This window comes from Cynocephalus volans, chromosome X (genome assembly GCF_027409185.1).
Source record: "Cynocephalus volans isolate mCynVol1 chromosome X, mCynVol1.pri, whole genome shotgun sequence".
Classification (NCBI taxonomy): Eukaryota; Metazoa; Chordata; class Mammalia; order Dermoptera; family Cynocephalidae; genus Cynocephalus; species Cynocephalus volans.
In genome coordinates, this window is record NC_084478.1 from 91,751,349 (window position 1) to 91,768,382 (window position 17,034).

Sequence of the window (17,034 nt, forward strand, 5' to 3'; positions counted from 1 at the left end):
TGAAAGGATGTTGAATCTGATCAAATGCTTTTTCTGCATCTGTTGAGATGATCATATGGTTTTTGTCTTTCATCTTTTTGCTGTGGTATATCACATTTCTTGATTTCTATAAGTTGAACTGTCTTTACATCCCTGGAATGAATGACAGTTGATCACATTGTATTATCTTTTTGGATTCTGTTTGCTAGTACTTTGGGGGTTTTTTCGGTTTATTTTCACTGTTTTTCAGATTGGGTATTTTCTGTTTTATTTTTGGTTGTTGTTTGTTTTTGTTTTCCAATTTTTATTTTATTTTATTTTCATTTTGTCAATATACAATGTGGTTGATTATTGTGGCCAATTACCGAAACCTCTCTCCATTCTCCCTCTTCCACCTCCCTCCCAACAATGTCCTTTCTGTTTGCTTGTTGTATCAACTTCAAGGAATTGTAATTGTTGTGTCTTCTTCCCTCCCCTCCCTCACAGATTGTTTGTGTATTTATTTATTTATTTTTAGCTCCCACGAATAAGTGAGAACATGTGATATTTCTCTTTCTGTGCCTGACTAGTTTCACTTAATATAATTCTCTCTAGGTATATCCATGTCATTGTAAATGGCAATATTTCATTCTTTTTTATAGCAAAGTAGTATTCTATTGTGTAGGTATACCACATTTTCCATATCCACTCATCTGATGATGGACATTTGGGCTGGTTCCAACTCTTAGCTATTGTTTCTGTTTTCTATCTTCTTCTGTTTTTATTTTATATTTTCTTATTTTAACTTTTCAATATACATTGTAGTTGATTTTCGTGTTCCTTTACCCATTCCTCTCTGCCCCTGCCCTCTATTCCCCCCCCCCCGCCCAGCTACATCACATCTGTTCACATGTCTTAACAAGTTCAGGGAATTGTTGTGATTGTAGTGTCTTCTTCCCCCTGCTTATATGTGGTATTTCTCTTTCTGTGCCTGACTTATTTCACTGAATATAATCTTCTCTAAGTCCATCCATGTTGTTGCAAATGGTAGTATTTCATTCTTTTTTATGAAAGAGTAGTATTCCATTGTGTAGATATACCACAAGTTTCCTTATCCACTCATCTGATGATGGACATTTGGGCTGGTTCCAACTCTTGGCTATTGGAAATAGTGCTGCAGTAAACATGGGAGTACAAGTATCCCTTCGGCATGATGATTTCTATTCCTCTGGGTATATTCCCAGCAGTGGAACACCTGGGTCATATAGTACATCTATCTGTAATTGTTTGAGGAACCTCCATACCATGTTCCATAAAGGCTGCACCATTTTGCAGTCCCACCAATAGTGTATGAGAGTCCCTTTTTCTCTGCAACCTCGCCAACATTTATCATTCTCAGTCTTTTGGATGTTAGCCATCCTAACTGGAGTGAGATGGTATCCTCAAAATGGTTTTGATTTGTATTTCCTGAATGCTGAGTGATGTTCAGCATTTTTTTCATGTGTCTGTTGGCCATTCGTATATCTTTCCTTTGAAAAATGCCTATTCAGTTCCTTTGCCCAATTTTTAATTGGGTTATTAGTTTTTTTGTGGTAAAGTTGTTTAAGTTTCTTGTATGTTCTGGATATTAATCCTTTGTCAGATGTGTATCTTGCATATATTTTCTCCAACTTTGTTGGTTGCCTTTTCACTCTGTTGATTGTTTCTTTTGCTGTGCAGAAGCTTTTTAGTTTAATATAATCCCGTTTGTTTATTTTTCCTTTGGTTGCCTCTGCTTTGGGTGTCATATTCATGAAGTCTGTATCCACTCCTACTTCCTGGAGTGTTTCCCCTATGTTGTCTTTAAGGAGTTTTAGTGTTTCAAGGAGTATATTTAATTCTTTAATCCATTTTGAGTTGATTTTGGTATATGGTGAGAGGTACGGGTCTAGTTTCATTCTCCTACATATGAATATCCAGTTTTCCCACCACCATTTGCTGAAGAGGCAGTCTCTTCCCCAGTGTGTAGACTTGGTGCCTTTGTCAAAGATCAGATGGCTGTAGGTGTATGGGCTGATTTCTGAGTCTTTTATCCTATTCCATTGGTCCAAGTGTCTGTTTTTATACCAGAACCATGCTGTTTTTGTTATTATAGATTTGTAGTATAGCTTAAAGTAAGGTAGTGTTATGCCTCCAGCTTTATTTATTTATTTATTTATTTATTTATTTATTTATTTGCTCAGGATTGCTTTGGCTATGTGTGGTCTTTTGTTATTCCATGTAAATGTCCTCATAGATTTTCCATTTCTGAGAAAAATGTCATTGGAATTTCGATGGGGGTTGCATTGAATCTGTGAATCACTTTGGGTAATATGGACATTTTCATAGTGTTAAGTCTTCCGACCCAGGAGCATGGGATATCTTTCCATCTTCTTGTGTCATCTTTAATTCTCTCAACAGTGGTTTGTAGTTCTCTTTGTAGAGTTTTTTCACATCCTTAGTTAACATTATTCTTAAGTGTTTTATTTTTTTGGTGGCTATTGTAGATGGGCTAGCTTTCTTGATTTCTTTTTCTGCATGTTCATATTCCATATACTTTTTCAGATCACAATGGATTAAAATTAGAAATCAATAACAAGCAAAACTCTGGAAACTATTGAAACACATGGAAGTTAAACAACATTGTACTTAATGACATATAGGTCCAAGAGGAAATTAAACAGGAAATCAAAAAATTTCTTGAAACTAATGAAAATAATGACACATCATACCCAGACCTGTGGGATACTGCAAAAGCAGTAGAAAGGGGGAAATTTATTGCATTAAATGCTTACTTCAGAAGAATGGAAAAATGGCAAATAAACAACCTAACACTTCACCTTGGAGAAGTAGAAAAACAAGAACAATCCCAACCCAAACTTGGTAGATGGAAATAAATAATTAAGTCAGAGCAGAACTAAATGAAATAGAAACACAGAAAATGATTCAAAAGATCAATGAAACAAAAAGTTGGTTTTATAAAAAGAAAAATAAAATTGACAAACCTTTAGCAAAGCTAACTAAGAAAAGACGCAAATAACAAAAATTAGAAATGAAAAAGTTGATATTACAACTGATACCTCAGAAATACAAAGAATCATTAGAGACTACTATAAAAACCATATGCCAACAAATTAGAATATATGGAGGAAATAGATAAATTTCTGGACACCCACAAACTACCAAAACTGAGCCAAAAAGATATAGAAAATCTGAACAGACGAATAACAATAAAAGAGATTGAAGTTGTTATCAGAAGTCTCCCAACAACGAAAAGCCCAGGACTGGATGTGTTCACTGCAAAGTTCTACCAAACCTTCAAAGAGGAATTGATACCAATTCTCTACAAACTACTCAAAAAGATTGAAACAAAGGCCGTTCTCCATAACTCATTCTATGAGGCAAACATCACTCTAATACCAAAACCAAAGATACATCAAAAATAGAAAACTGCAGGCCAATATCCTTGATGAATATTGGCACAAAAATCCTCAATAAAATACTTGCTAACACAATACAGCAACAGATACACAAAGTTATACACCATGATCAAGTGGGATACATCCCAGGGATGCCAGGTTGGTTCAACATACACAAATCAATAAATGTGATACACTACATCAATAAAAGCAAAGACAAAAACCATGTCATCATCTCTATAGATGCTGAAAAAGCATATGACAAAATTCAACATTTGTTCATGATAAAGACTGTCTACAAGTTGGGTATAGATGGAAAGTATCTCAATGCAATTAAAGCCATTATGTGATTAGCCCACTGCCAATATCATCCTGAACTGGGAAAAGCTGAAAGCTTTTATCTTAAGAATAGGAACTAGACAAGGATGCCCACTCTCACCACTCCTATTCAACATAGTGTTGGAAGTGCTAGCTGGAGCAATCAGAGAAGTGAAAGAAATAAAGGGCATTCATATTGGAAAAGATGAAGTTAAACTGTCCCTGTTTGCGGATGGTATGATCCTATATATTGAACAGCCTAAAGCCTCTATAAAAAAAAAACAACTCTTAGAGTTGATAAATGATTTCAGCAAAGTTACAGCATACAAAATCAACATGCAAAAATCAGTACCGTTTCTGTACTGTTTGCCAGTACTTTGTGGAGAGTTTTTTTCGTCTTAATTTGTCAAGGATATTGGCCTGTTGTTTTCTTTTTTTTTTGGTTGTGTCTTTGTCTGGTTTTGGTATTAGGGTGATGCTGGTTCATAGAATGAGTTTGGGAGAATACCCTGTGCTTCAATTTTTGAAATAGTTTGAGAAGAATTGGTATTAAATCTTCTTTAAAAGTTTGGTAGAATTCAGCAGTGAAGCCATCTGGTCCTGGGATTTTCTTTGTTGGGAGACTGCTGATTATTGCTTCAGTCTCATTGCTCATTATTGGTCTGTTCAGATTTTCAGGTTCTTTTTGGTTCAGTTCTGGTAGGTTGTATGCATCCAGAAATTTATTCACTTCCTCTAGATTTTCAAATTTGGTGGTGTACAGTTGTTCGTAATAATCTCTAATGATTCTTTGTATTTCAGTGGAATCAGTTGTAATGTTTGCTTTTTCATTTCTGATTTTTATTTGAGTCTTCTCTCTTATTTTCTTGGTTAATCTAGCTAATGGTTTGTCAGTTTTATTTATTTTTTCAAAAAATCAACTTTTTCTTTTGTTGATCTTTTGTATCTTTTTTTTTGTCTCTGTTTCATTTACTTTTTTTTTTTAAAGATGACTGATAAGGGGATCTTAACACTTGACTAGGTGTTATCATTTACTTGTGCTCTGATCTTTTTTATTCTTTTTTTCATCTACAAATTTTGGAGTTGGATTGTTTTTGCTCTTCTAGTTCTTTGAGGAATGCAAAGCAGCATGTCGAAGGGATACCTGCAGTCCCATGTTTTTTGACTTTAATATGTTTTCTATCTATATTTTCTTGCATCATGTTGAGTTTCCTTAAGATTACCATTTGGAATTCCTCTACATGCACATCATGAGTTTCCTGTTGTTTGGGGTCTGGTTCTAGAGAATTTTGTTTTCCTTTGGGGGTGTCACGTTTTCCTGTTTTGTTCATGCTTCTCATATGTCTGTGTTGATGTCTGGGCATCGTCTTTTAATTTTTCGATTAGATTTTGAAGGGAGAAACTTACCTGTAGAAGTAGTCTATGTTGACAGTTGGGTTGGGCATTTTAAGTTTGGTTCTGTGTGAGTGCGGTAGTGTAATATTTACGTGACTTCATGGACTGTGTTCAATCTAGGAGTTGTCTGTGGGTGCCTTCATGGCCTAAGCAATGGAGCTCTCAGCAGTTTCTTGTTGCAGTGGATGACACCAGGTAGGGTTGTTGTGGTTGTGAGCTGGGCCTTGAGTACCTTGTGGGGTGTGCTGGTTTGCTCAGTGCTTCCTGAGCTGACTTGAGCGACCCTGTACAGGGTTTTCAGGGTCACCATCAGAGCTTCAATTTCTGGGGTAGGTGTTGTGCCTGTGGCTGTTCCTCTGCTAATGTGGGTGGGGTTGCCATGGTTCTGAGTAGGTTGCACACCCCTGGGAGAAGAACTGGGGCACTTCTCAGTGTCCCTGCGTGAGGCAGACAGGCTCTCTGGATCTTCCCCACTGGAATATGTGCATCTAGGTAAGTTTAGCAGAGACATGCAGGACTGCATGCACCCTGGAGGGGCTCGTGCACTCTCCGCACCCCCTCCACTTGGGTGGGAAATTTCAGAAGGCTTTCTAAGATGGGCAGGTTGGTGAGTTCCGGGTCAGAGATGGGTGTGGTTCTACCAGAGATACACAGGACTGGGTGCACCCAAGAGGGGCCAGTGCACTCCCTGCATGCACCCTCTCTGCTGGGGTGGGAGGCTCACCAGAATTAGGCTGCTCTGCCACAATAAGGCAGATTCCCTGTCTTGGCTCCTATCCCAAAATGTCGAAGTCCAGCAGCAGCCTGGAACCAAGGAGGGTGGGGAGAGTCAGCCTGAACTTCCCCTCTGGAAAAATGCAGGTGTGTGGGCTCCTAGCCACTCTTCACACTGGGCTTACTGCCCACAAGAACCATGTGGTTACCTTGCTGCTTGATTTGCAGGCATCTGCGGTGGGAGCACCCACCTTTTCTTAGCAGTGCAGTGTCTCTCCAGTCTCTGCACCAGTCTTGGTTAGGTGTTTTCCTTGTCTTTCTATGTTGCCGTCTCAAGTTTACAGATCTTGGGGGGTCTTCCTCACTATTTTTCTGGATTCTGTCATTTTTTCCTAGAACTCTATTCTACAGAATACTTGTTGCTTTGGAATTCCTTTCCTTTGCATTAGAGGCAAGGGCTGACTGCCTCTACTCAGCCATTATATCTGGTCTCTGGCATAGGGTGGATGCTGCAGCTCTTCGTTCTCCCCCAGCCACATCCAGTTCACCTCGCTGTCACCAGTCAATGGAATTATTTATTTGTTTATGTGCCTTGATGTGTCTTAGCCCGCCAGGACCGGAGGAGGAGGGTACAATGTTATGGTGTAGCTGCTGAATGCGCTTTTGGGTGTAAATCTTTTTTACCCAAAAAATACTAATTGTTTAAATCAATAAAATACTAATAAATATTCAATAAAATTCTCACCACAAAATAAGTTGGTGAGGTGATAGATACATTAATTAGCTTGACTGAATCTTTCCACAATGTATACATAGATCAAAACGTACCACATACATACACAATTATTATTTTTTAACTAAAAATAATTTTAGACATTATTATTTAAAGAAAAGTTAGTACTATATTATTAATAATAACAAAGGATATTTATGAGTGGTCTTCGAAAATTGATGAAAAGATTTATATTATCTTTTAATTCTATTTCCCATGAACTTTATGAAGTACCCTCGCATTAAGTGCATTATTATTTACCAGACATCGTGTTAAACGCTTATATTTATTATCTCATATAATCTTCACATCAACTGTTAATCCTTATTTTATATATAAGAAAACAGAGACTTAAAGAAAGTAAGTTACTTGTCCAAGATTATACAGTTATAAATAGTAGAACACAGACTCAAACCCAGGTCAGTCTAATTTCAAAGCCCATGTTCTTACATAACCATGTTGTTGAATTCTATAATAATATAAATGTACTGGAAAGGAGTTGGGAGATGATCTAAGGAAAAACTGTCATGTGATTTTTTTTTTATTAATGCTTTCTCACATTAAAATATCTATTAGGATGCTTCTCTTTAATTTTTATATATTAAGCGCAGGTCTTTTTCAATTTATGCTTGTATTTTCACAATCACAAGTGCTAAATAGTGGTCGTATGTTTGAATAAAAAACTTGCTTACAGATTATTTGGCCCCTATTGTAAATTCATTTTTCTTTGAAATATCCTTTCCAGTATTTGTTGTTAAGAGTGCAGCATGGCTTATTATTTATGAAAGTTTGAAAATCTGTATTACTGATGGACACCCTGAGAATTGCTAGTTTAAAAGATTATGTTTGCTTAATAGAGCCATACTCATTTTATATAGAACTTAGAATTGAAATATATGGCCATAGATAACTAGATAACTAGAATGGTGAGAAAATAATTGTATGCATACATGGGAAAGGAATAAGAAAAAAATCAGATCAAGAGAAAGTGGTATATCATAATAATGTTTCTTTTTCTTTGGAGTGTAACTAGAAATAATTCCTTACATTTTTGGATCTGTGATCATTTTAAGTAGTACTGAACTTCAATATATTTTAGGCTATTTTGACAAAATATGTGTGACTGAAAGAGATTTTAATAAGGAGTGATGAAAAAATTGTTAAATAAAGTGGTTAAATTATATTATGTCCAATCCTCTCACTAACAGGATGGAGTTTTCACTTTAAGGCGTGCAAACCTGAAATGAAATGTTTTCAGTTTGTAGGAAAGAGGAATGATTTTCCTTATCCACTGTCTTTTGTAGTCACCTCCAGTTAGATATGGGATACCCATTCCTGTTCTAATGGAACCAAAGAATCCATTATTAAGTCCTCCTCTCATTCTCTTTTTATCTCTTAAAAGCCACTTTTAGGTATAGGAGAAAAACATCTTAAGTGGTTCACTCTCTAATTCCACAAGGTCTTTTAATGTGAAAAAGCCCCTCCAAGTGTAGCAATTTATGAGTTAATTGGATCATTTTTTCTTCAGTCCAAATGAGAGGATCCACAGAGAATCCTACTTCTACAACTCACAAATGCCCTTTTCAGATGTATATCACAAATTTTCCCTAGGCGCAAACTACCTTTTGACTTTGACACTGTTAAAAATGCAAAGAGAAGCCTCCAAAGTCTCTCAGCAATTTAAGCAGATTTATCATTTATCTACACAGAAAAGCCATATCAGAGTACTAAGAGGGCTTTTTATCCTGTTTAAAGTCATAGATTCATGGACTCTGAGTAAGAAAATTCTTTGGAGATCATCTAGTTCAGAGATCTGCAAACTTTCTGTAAAGGACCAGATGGCAAATATTTTAGATTGTCCAATTCTTGAACCAGCTGTTCTCACTGACGAGCTAATCAACTTTTTTATATTGTTCTTACAAAAATGTAAAAAACACCTGTTGGTCTTGGGTCATACAAAAATAGGTGCTCTACTGCATTTGGCCCATGAGGTGCAGTTTGCCAGCCCCTAAACTAGTTCACTGTTTCGTGTGTGTGTGTGTGTGTGTGTGTGTGTGTGTGTGTGTGTGTGTGTGTGTGTGTGTGTGTGTGTGTGTGTGTGTGTGTGTGTGTGTGTGTGTGTGTGTGTGATTTTTGTGATAAACTAAGTGGATAGTGAATTCTGATTGAGGAATTCTTAAAGATTTTACCCCAAAACCAAAGCTTTTGTGAAGAGAAATCTCTTCAGTACAAAACCAAAAATTTCATTAGAGCATTTGTTATATAACAAGGTTACTTCACAACACTTAGTTCATTGTTTCTTAAACTGAGAAGTACTTACTTAGCATGCTTACTGAAAATGCCTGGATGTTTTGGCTTCTTTCCTTAGCATTAAATTGTAAATGGCCATTCTTTGTAATGATGCATTCCCAAAGTAAACCTTTAGGTAAATATACATTGTACAATGGTGGGGATAGTTTACAGAAAAAGGACTACTTATTTTATTATTTTACAATTTATTATTTTCTCTTTTTATGATTTTTTTTCGTTTTTTTTTTTTTTTATTTAATGATAGTTGATTGTATATAACTGTGGGGTACAGAGTTGAATATCAACACCTGTGTGCAATATGTGACGCTCAAATCAGGATAATTAGTATATTCAGCATTATACAATGTAATCATTTTTTGTGTTCCTCTACCAATTACTCCCTTACATTCCTTCCCTCCCATTTTCCCACCTCCAAGAACCTCAGTTCTGTTTTCTCCTTTTGAAAGTTCAAAATATTATTGTGATAGTTGTATCTTTCTTTCTTTTTTTTAACTTATTTTCATTTATTTTTTTACCTCCCACTTAATGAGTGAGGACATGTAGTATTTCTCTTTCTGTGCCTGGCTTATTTCACTTAACATAATATTCTCTTAATTCATCCATGTTGCTGCAAAAGGCAGTATTTCATTCTTTTTTATGGCTGAGTAGTATTCCATTGTGTAAATATACCACATTTTCCTTATACAGTCATCCAACAATGGACATTTAGGTTGGTTCCAACTCTTGGCTATTGTAAATAGAGCTGCTATAAACATGGGAGTGCAGGTATCCCTTTGACATAATGATTTCCATTACCCTGGATATATACCTAGCAGGGGAATTGCTGGATCATATGGCACTTCTGTCTGTAGTTGTTTGAGGAACTTCCATACTGTTTTCCATAATGGCTGCAGTCCATAATTTATAGTCCCATCAACAGTGTAGGAGGGTACCCCTTTCACTGTATCCTCGCCAGCATTTGTTATTCTCTGTCTTTCTGATAATAACCAGTCTCACTAGGGTGAGATGATGTCTAAATGTAGTTTTGATTTGCATTTCCATGATGCTGAATTATGTTGAGCATTTTTTCCTGTGATCTTGGCCATTTGTCAACAAATCTTCCTTTGAGAAATACCTATCAGCTAATTTGCCCAGTTTTTATTTTACTTTATTTTTTACAAGGATATGCACATTTATTTGTTCAAATAACAAATACGTAAGTTGAATAACCCATGAATAACAAAATACACTGTAGAAAGTAGGGTTTCAAATTTTCACAACAACTGGACAAGTAAAACTTATTAAAATTTACATATTTCATATTATAATCTCTATAATTATTTGAAATAGCTGTCTAAAGTCTTCCAAGAGCATGCAAATATCAAATTAATTTCAACAGAGGAAGATGAATAAACTTTTCAAAGGCAAATTAATTTCTAAGCAAATCAACAAGTCCATTTCATAAAAATAAATCAAGAATAGAAATTAAATATCTAAGTTTAGCAACATAAATTGCATAAAAAATCAGTAAAACAGAATATAAACACAAGGGCACTTCAAAAAGTTGAAAAATAGAATTTAAAGATAATAGAAATCTCTGCTGGTGGCTCTCCTTATGTCAATGCAATCGAGTGTCAGGTGGGCCACCTGCATGGTGGCTGTGGCTGCTGGGGTGTCAAGCCACTTTTTTAGCAGCCATGGCTGTAGAAGTAGCTGTAGTGGGCCACCTGCACGGAAGTGGTGTTTTCAGCATGGTCTTTCCCTGCTTTGGGGTGGGGGGTATGGCCCTCGGCTCCTTGCCTAGGACCCCAAGTGTGCACTCTTGACTGCTGGGCAGAAGGGCCTGTGACTCTGGCTCTTTGCCTAGGACACCAGGCATGCTCTCTGGCCTGCTTCCAGATGGAGGGGGCTGCATGCCTCATCCCTTTGCCTAGGACCCCAGGTATGCTCTCTCACCTGCGTTTGGGTGGAGGGGGTTGTGGCCCTCGGCTCCTTGCCTAGGACACCAGGCATGCTCTTTTGCCTGCTTCTGGGTGGACAGGGCTGCAACCCGTGGCCCTTTGCCCATTTTTTAATCGAGCTATTCATTTTTTTACTTTTAAGTTATTTGAGTTCCTTGTATATTTTGGATATTAATCCTTTGCTGGATGCATAGTTTGCAAGTATTTTCTCCCACTCTGTAGGTCATCTTTTAGTTCTGTTGTTTCTTTTGCTGTACAGAAGGTTTTTAGTTTAATATAATCTTATTTGTTTATATTTCCTTTCATTGCTGTGGTTTTGAGGTCATATTCATAAAGTCTTTCCCCAGTCCTACTCCCTGAAGTGTTTCCCCTATGTTTTCTTTTAGGAGTTTTATAGTTTCAGGTCTCATATTTAAGTTTTTAATCCATTTTAAGTTGATTTTGGTATATAACTAGAGGTACTGGTCTAGTTTCATTCTCCTGCATATGGTTGTCTAGTTTTCCCAGCACAATTTATTGAACAGGCAGTCTTTTCCCCAATGTATGTTCTTGGTCCCTTTGTCAAGGATCAGTTGGCTGTAAGTATCTGGGTTGATTTCTGTGTTTGCTCTTCTGTTTCATTGGTCCAAGTGTTTGTTTTTATGCCAGCACCATGCTCCTTTGGTTACCATAGCTATGTAGCATAATTTGAAGTTAGGTAGGTTTACGTGTCAGCTTTAATTTTTCTGTTAAGGATTGCTCTGACTATTTTTGGTCTTCGTTTTTCCATATGAATGTTAGGATTGTTTTTTCTGTTTCTGTGAAGAAAGCCATCAGTGTTTTGATGTGGAATGCATTGAATCTATCAGTCACTTTGAGTAGTATGGACATTTTCACATACTAATTCTTCTAATGCAAGATCATGGAATATCTTTCCATCATTTTGTGTCTTCTATAATTTCATTCATCACTGACTGTAGTTCTCATTGTAGAGATCTTTTACCTCCTTGGTTAAATTTATTCCTAGGTATTTTATTTTTTTGGTTAGTATTGTAAATGGGCTAGCTTTATTTCTTTTTCTGCTAGTTTGTTATTATAGTATAAAAGCACTACTGGTTTTTGCACATTGATTTTGTATCCTGTAACTTTACTAAAATTGTATTTAAACTATAATGGTTTTATTGTAGAATTTTTAGGCTTTTCTATATATACGATCATGTCATCTGCAAGCAGAGACAATTTGATTTCTTTTTTTACAATCTGTATCCCCTTTATTTCTCAGGCCTTATTACTCTGGCTACTACTTCCAATACTATGTCAAATAGGAGTGGTGAGAGTGAGCATCCTTGTCTTATTCCCCTTCTTAAGGTAAAAGCAGCTTTTTCCTAGTCAGTTTGATATTTGATAGTGGGTTTTTCATGTTTGGCTTTTACTGTGTTGAGATACTTTCCTTCTATACTTAATTTGCTGGCAGTCTTTATCATGAAGCAATGCTTAATTTTGTCAGTTGCTTTTTCTGCATCTATTGAGATAGTCATATGGTTTTTGTCCTTTATTTTGTTGATGTGGTGTATCTTATTTATTAACTGGTGTATGTTGCTCCATCCCTGCATCCCTGGGATGAATCTCACTTGATTGTGGTGTACAATTTTTTTGAGGTGTTGCTATATTCTATTTGCTAATATTTAATTGAGGATATGGCATCTGTGTTCTTCAGAGATATTGGCTTGTAGTTTTCTTTTTTTGTTGTATCTTTGTCTAGTTTTGGTATTAGGGTGATGCGGGCCTCATAGAATGAGTTTGGGAGAATAGTATCTGTTTCAAATTTTTGGAATAGTTTCAAGAGAATTTGTTTGAATTTCTTTTTAAAGGTTTGGTAATATTCAGAAATGAAGCCATCTGATCCTGGGCTTTTCTTTGTTGGGAGACTGCTGATTACTGCTTCAATCTCATTACTCATTATTGGTCTGTTCAGATTTTCTGTTTCTTCTTGGTTCAGTCTTGGTAGTTTGTATGGGTCCAGAAATTTATCCATTTCCTCCAGGCTTTCAAATTTGTTGGTGTATAGTTGTTCATAATAGTCTCTAATGATTCTTTGTATTGCTATGGTATTATTTGTAATGTCACCTTTTTCATTTCTAATTTTTGTAATTTAGGTCTTCTATCTTCTTTTTTTAGTTAGCATATCTAATGGATTATCTATATCTTTATCTTCTCAAAACACCAACCTTTTGTTTCTTTGATCTTTTGTATCATTTGGGAGGTCTTTCTTTCATTTAGTACTGTCCTGATCTTTATTATTTCTGTCTACTAATTTTGGGTTTGAATTGTTCTTGTTTTTCTAGTTCATTGGCTGTTTATTTGAACTCTTTCTATTCTCTCGATGTAAGCATTTATTGCAATAAACTTACCTCTTAGTGCTACTTTTTCAGTATCCCACAAATTTTGGTATGATGTGTCTTTATTTTCACTAGTTTTAAGAAAATTTTTGATTTCCTGTTAATTTCTTCTTGGACTCATTGATCATTCAGGACCATGTTGTTTATGTTTCCATATGTTTGTATAGTTTCTAGAGTTTTACTTGTTATTGATTTCTAGTTTTAATCCATTGTGGTCTGAAAAGATACATGAACTTATTTTGATTTTTAAAAATTTGTTGAGACTTGATTAGTGACCTAACATTTGCTCTATACTGGACAATGTTCCATGTGCTGATGAGAAGAATGTATATTCTATAGTTGTTGGATGAAATGTTCTATAGATATCTGCCAAGTCCACTTGGTCTGAAGTGTGCTTTAAATCTTACGTTTTTCTGTTGATTTTTTGCCTAGATGATCTGTCCCATGTTGAGAGAGGGGTGTTCAGGTCCCCAGCTCTTATCATATTTGGATCTATCTATTTCTTTAGGTCTAATAGTTTTTGCTTTATATACTGGGGTACTCTGATGTTGGGTGTACATATATATATAATAGTTATGTGTTCTTGCTAGGTAGATCCCTTTATCATTACATAGTTGCCTTCTTATCTTTTTTTGTGGTTTATGTTTGAAAGCCTATTTTATCTGAAATAAAAATAGCTACTCCTGTTGTTTTTGACTCCCATTTGTGTGGTATATCTTTTTACATCCCTTCACTCTTAGTGTGTGTGTGTCTTTAAAGGTGAGGTGAGTCTCTTGCAGACAGTGTATAGTTGGTTCTCGCATTTTAACCTAACCAGCCAGTCTGTGTCTTTTGAGTGTGGAATTTAATCCATTTACATTTAAGGTTGTTACTGAAAGGTACTATCTTACTCCTGGCATTTTATTGATTTTCATTTGGATGTTTTACAATCTTTTCTTTCTTGCCCTTTTATTGTTTGTCTTCAGTGTTTGTTGGTTTTTAGAGGTGGTAAAATACAGTTTTTTTCTTTTTCTCATTTGCTTTTTTGTTCTACCAGTGGGTTTTGTTCTTTCTTGTGTATTTATGGTAGTGATTATCATTTTTCGGATTCCAGATGCAGGACTCCCCTTGATGATTTCTTGTAGGGCTAGTGATATGGTGGTGAATTCCCACAGTTTTTGTTTGTCTGGGAAATACACTATTTCTCCTTCATTTCTGAAGGATAGCCTTGCTCTGTATAGTATTCCTGGCTGTCTGTTTTTTTTGTTTTTGTTTTTTTCTTTTAGTATTTTGAATATATCATCCTGTTCTCTTCTGGACTGTAGAGTTTCTACTGAGAAGTCTGCTGTTAGTCTGATGGGTACTCCCTATAGGTGATTTGATGCTTTTCTCTTGCTTCTTTTAAGATTCTCTCTGTCTTTGAGTTTTGCCAATTTGACTATAATGTGCCTTGGAGAGGACATTTTGGGATTAAATCTGTTTGAGGTTCTTTGAACCTCCTGAATCTGAGGGTCCATGTCTCTTCCTATACCTGGGAATTTTTCCACTATTATTTCATTGAACATGTTCTCAGTGCTTTTTTTTTCTTTTCCTCCCCTCTGGAACACCCATGATTCAAATGTTTATGTGCTTAAGGTCGTTTGCTAGTTCTCTTAGATTTTCTTCATTTTTTTAATTCTATTTTTTTGTTGTTTGTTTGTTTACCTGGGTTATTTCAAAGGGATTGTCCTCAAGATCAGAAATTCTTTCTTCTGCTTGCTCAAGACTGCTGCTTAAGCACTCATTTGTCTTTTTTATTTCATTGAATGACTCCTTCACTTCCAGAGTTCTGCTACATTCTTTTTTAAATTATTAACCCCTTTGTTAATTATCTACTTCATATCCTGGATAATTTTGCTTATTAGTTCATTGTGTCATCTGACTGTGTCTTCTTGTTTCTCATTGAGTTTCCTTAAGATTTTTACTCAGAGTTCCTTTTCATTCATCTCCAGGGTTTCCTGTGGTATGGTGTCTGGTACTTGAGAGTTATTGTATTCCTTTGGTGGACTCATATTTTCTTTTCTTTTCTTTATTTTTTTTAACATTTCTAGTATCTCTTCATTGATGTTTGGTCTTCTGCTGGAGCAGTTGCTTCTTCTAGTATCTCCTTCCCTGGACTCTACTGGTGACCTTCTTTGAGTCAGTGCAGTTGAGTGGTCACTAGTCTGCCTTCATAGTGGCAGTGGCTGCTGCTGTAGTAGCAGTCTACCCTTGCAGTGGTGATGGCTGTAGTGGTGGCTTTGGCAGACTTCCCATATGGTAGGGATGACTCCAGCTGTGGCAGGCTATTTGCACAATGATGGTGGCTGTCTGGCTGTGCCAGTGGTGGTGGTGACTGCAGGAGTTGCAGTCGCAGCAGCTGCCCACTTGGCTGTGGTGTCCACAGTAACAGCTAGTGCAATTCCGGTGTCTGAAGTGTCAGCGAGGTTACCTTGAAGCTGCAGCAGTGGTATCAGCAATAGCAGCTGCAACTGCCTCCCTAGAATCTGCAGTGCCCTTGGTGGCACCAAGGTTACCTCATGGGGGTAGTAGCAGTGCTAAAAAGGAGGACTATTAAAGAGTCAAGTTCCATGAGTAGTGAGCTTTACTTCCTCTATAAAATAAATGGGCTCCTTATCATGCTCTTTTTCCCATATTCCCCTACAACTCCCTATTTAAGCTCTAAAATTCTTAAAAGTTTGCAAATCACATTCTGTAATTTTCTTTTCAGGGAATTTCATTACAGATTAACACTAGTTACATAATGACACTTTTTGCTTAAAAAATGGTTATGAAGAAAAAACTTTCTATAAAATAAGGTGTAATTATAGGGGATTAATGGAAGTCTTTTTTAGCTTCACATTCCCCATGAACCTAGGAGTTCACTTGATGTCATCTGTTAGACTCTGAAGCCTAGATGCCCCATGAGCCCAATTTCTTTCAGAATAATGGATAGTTAGGATGCAGTTGTGTATTATAGGCATGTAGCCACGGCACTGATGTCACCAGATCAGGATATGTTCTGTTTAATGAATTTCTTCATCTTTTTTTTTTCCAAATTTTATTTTATTTTGTCAGCATACAATGTGGTTGATTATTGTGGCCAATTACTGAAACCTACCTCCCTCCTCCCTCTCCCCCCTCCCTCCCAACAATGTCCTTTCTCTATGCTTGTCATATCAACGTCAAGGAATTGTAATTGTTATGTCTTCTTCCCCCCCCCCCGTTTTTTTGTGTATTTATTTATTTATTTTTAGCTCCCACAAATAAGTGAGAACATGTGATATTTCTCTTTCTGTGCCTGACTTGTTTCACTTAATATAATTCTCTCTAGGTACATCCATGTCATTGCAAATGGCAGTACTTCATTATTTTTTATAGCTAAGTAGTATTCCATTGTGTAGATATACCAGATTTTCTGTATCCACTCTTCTGATGATGGACGTTTGGGCTGGTTCCAACTCTTAGCTATTGTAAAGAGTGCTGCAATGAACATTGGGGAACAGGTATACCTTTGACTTGAGGAATGCCAATTAAAAAATGGGTAAAAGAGCTAAATAGGCCTTTCTCAAAGGAAGATATATGAATGGCCAACAGACATATGAAAAATGCTCAACATCACTCAGCATTCGGGAAATGCAAATCAAAACCACACTGAGATACCATCTCACCCCAGTTAGAATGGCTAATATCCAAAAGACTGTGAATCATAAATACTGACGAGGTTGCGGAGAAAAAGGAACTCTCATACATTGTTGGTGGGACTGCAAAATGGGGCAGCCTCTATGGAAAATGGTATGGAGGTTCCTCAAACA

The 17,034-nt window shown here is 36.4% G+C and overlaps 1 protein-coding gene across 1 annotated transcript in view; it reads left to right on the top strand.

Annotated features, from left to right (window-relative positions):
* LOC134368135 (uncharacterized) overlaps nt 1–17,034 on the top strand; it is a 426,599-nt gene that overhangs the window by 236,224 nt on the left and 173,341 nt on the right.